The sequence below is a fragment of the Cryptomeria japonica genome, chromosome 8 (genome assembly GCF_030272615.1).
Source record: "Cryptomeria japonica chromosome 8, Sugi_1.0, whole genome shotgun sequence".
In the NCBI taxonomy this organism is placed as follows: domain Eukaryota; kingdom Viridiplantae; phylum Streptophyta; class Pinopsida; order Cupressales; family Cupressaceae; genus Cryptomeria; species Cryptomeria japonica.
Window position 1 is genome coordinate 513501093 of NC_081412.1, and position 3151 is coordinate 513504243.

A 3151-nucleotide genomic window follows, 5' to 3' on the forward strand; every position below is an offset into this window, starting at 1 on the left:
ATACAAATCTATGAATGCTGCTAAATACAAATCTATGAATGCTGCGCTGAAACATCAATGTCAATATAATCACAAAATCTATTTATAGCATTACTGTATCAGCACACATGAAGAATTCAGTTCTTTTTGGCACACGTGGAAATAAATCAGCCCAAACGTCTCTCTTAATCCAATCCATAACCACTATCAACAAATTTCTAAGGCGCCAATTCTGTCATCCAATTCTATCCAGCTTTTAACACCATTTTTAGTAATTTAGAGGGCCAATTTTGTGGGTTTGATATTAAATTCTTAATAATAATTGTAGACACCTAAAATTGTCATGTCTAATTAAATAAATATTTTTATTTATTTAATTATCTAAGTCTAATTCTTCTATTAATTAAATAAATCCTTATTTATTTAATTAATTCATTTATCCTCTTCTAGCCTTATTTCTCATTTAAATAAATACATTTATTTATTTAAATTATCCTTTTCCTAAATTAATTAAATATTTTATTTATTTAATTAATCTCACTTCTACTATTAATTAAATGAATCTTTATTTATTTAATTAATTCATTAACCTTTTCTACCCATGACACATGTCATTCATCTCTTAATTCATACACTACCTACCCCTCTTATTATTTTATTATTTTCTCTACCTACCCTCTAATCATAGCCGACCTCCTTTTATACCTCTCAATCTTATCCCTCCATTTCATATAGTGTCTTCTATATAAGGAGATGTTTCTTTCATTATCAAACCCTAAAGAACTACTTATCGATTGACTACACTACGATTGACTACTTGCAACCACATTCTGTTCTTTGTTGAGCTCTTGTGCACATAAAATCTGAGAGCAAATATATCAAGCAAGATCAATGGAGATAGGAAGAATGGAGATCCAAACCCTATTGGACATGTGATGGTATAATCTTTGTGGTTTCATTTGATTTGCATTGTCTTAGGTAATCTTCATATGTTATAGTGGATCTTTGTTGTTGTTAGGCTAGGGTTTTGTGGTTGAATTCATTTAGCCTTTCAATATCGTTATTATTGTTATCCATTTTCACCATAAACAATAATTTCATGTGTTTGAAGACAAAAGAAAAGGCATTGTTTCTTATGTTGTGCCGGAGGACCCTACCAAGATATGTGGGTGCTCGATCACTAGTGTGAAGTCTTTTTTTCATGATGTCAATAAGATTCAACAATAGAATCTAGGGAAGAGTATTAGTTATCGTTCATGTTTCAATTATCATTTATTGGATTTTGTTTATTAAAAGATCACTAAAATTCATTTAGTGGATCAATAGTACCTCATTTTCTAAGAAAAAAGTTAGCAATTAGATCAATTGTGCAACTTCATTGGTACCAATAACAGATCAATTGTACAATTTTTTTGGTTGTCAAAGCAAGTAATGGAGCAACAGGGAATATGTTTTGGATGACACTTTGAAATGACCACTTTTTTACCCTTGCATGTATAATGAATCCCACAACATTCATCTTTACTACCCAAAGGGCAAAACAATAGATATAAGCAGTTAAGTTGCATACAAAGACAACAAAAAAAAATCATCGAAATTCGATGTACATTTAGGAGCTTAGGGTGCATGAATTTAGCTATAAAGACTATTAGTGCTTTTCCCCTATAAAAGTTAAAATTGGTTTAAGAGATTTTCAAAATATAATAGAAAATTATTTGAATGAATATCAAGTAAATCAATGAAATCATAATGAACAAATATTATTATTATAGAGATTAAATTTGACTTAGGAGATTTTTAAAATATAACAAAAATTACTTGAATTATAAATATCTTAAGTACATAAATGAAATCATAATGAGTAATCAATTTTATACTGGATGGAAAGTTGGGATTGTTTCAACATTTGAAATAAATATTTACAAATTAAATGGAAAAATAATCATATTTAACTTTAAACTTGGTAAAGAGTTTTTGAGACAATATTTTAGAAATGATCAAATTAATGTCCTTATGTTAATATATTTTGTATCTATTATGTTGGTTCATCTCTATGCCTTGTATAAAACTAATATTTGTATATGTAAACATAAACCCTATTCATGGAATTGACTTCTACACATGGAAATGATCTACCAAAAAATTAACATTGATTACTTGCTCAAGTTGATATTTGAACTCTACAATGTGAAAGGGATGGTATTTATAAGCACCACTAAGGAGTTTGTGAGGCTAGAACTAGTCTTCTTTAGCTAAAATTTTATTGTTCATTCAATATTTTCGTCATTATGATCAAAGAAAGAAAGAAAACATGCAGTGATGTTGAAGATGTTGACATGTGTTGATAATACTTTGTTTCAATGCTTTACAATTATGACTAGTGAAATCATTTTTTATGGATCTTTGATGGTTTGAAATGAACTAGAGTTTTGTCTATAAATGCAACTTCTTGGCACACAAGTTAGTAAATTGAATTTTCAATACAATAAGCAATGGCTACTTGGAGGGAGTCAATTTTGGGCATAAAAATTAAATTTGAATTTGTAAAACTGGGATCATTTTCATGCACATAGAACTAACCTAGTTTATTTCTACAACAATAAATTTGACCTAGTAATATATTAAAATAGTGAACTAAAGATTAAAATCACCCTCATAATGTGTAGATGGAATCAAAGTAGATTTAGTTTATTTTCCAACTTTTGTGCTAGAATACATCAATTACGCGTTGGTCATTGAATTATAAACAACTCAATGAAAATGATCCAAAAACAAAGTAGAAATATTTGAAGTGTATTATTTAAATACTATTAGAAAAAATAAGGAATATTTTGAATTCAAGTGTAATTCCAATAAACGTATCCTAAATAAAATGAACAAAAGATGGCATATTCACTAAAGAGAAAGTATATCAAGACTAATCATAGTATTCAATACTTCACATATTTCATCATATATATATATAACCATTTCATTAAGTTGCTTCCTATTTAATTCTAAAGAAGAAACGAGGCAAATAAAAGCAACAATCATCCAAGTGTAAAACACTTGGAAGCAAACTTTGTCCAAATATTGATAGAGATAAAACATCTCTTATAAAAGAAAGTAAGAGATGTCTTATTCTATAAAGGTCAAGAAAGTCTAGAGAGTTGGAAGAATCTCTTAAGAGACA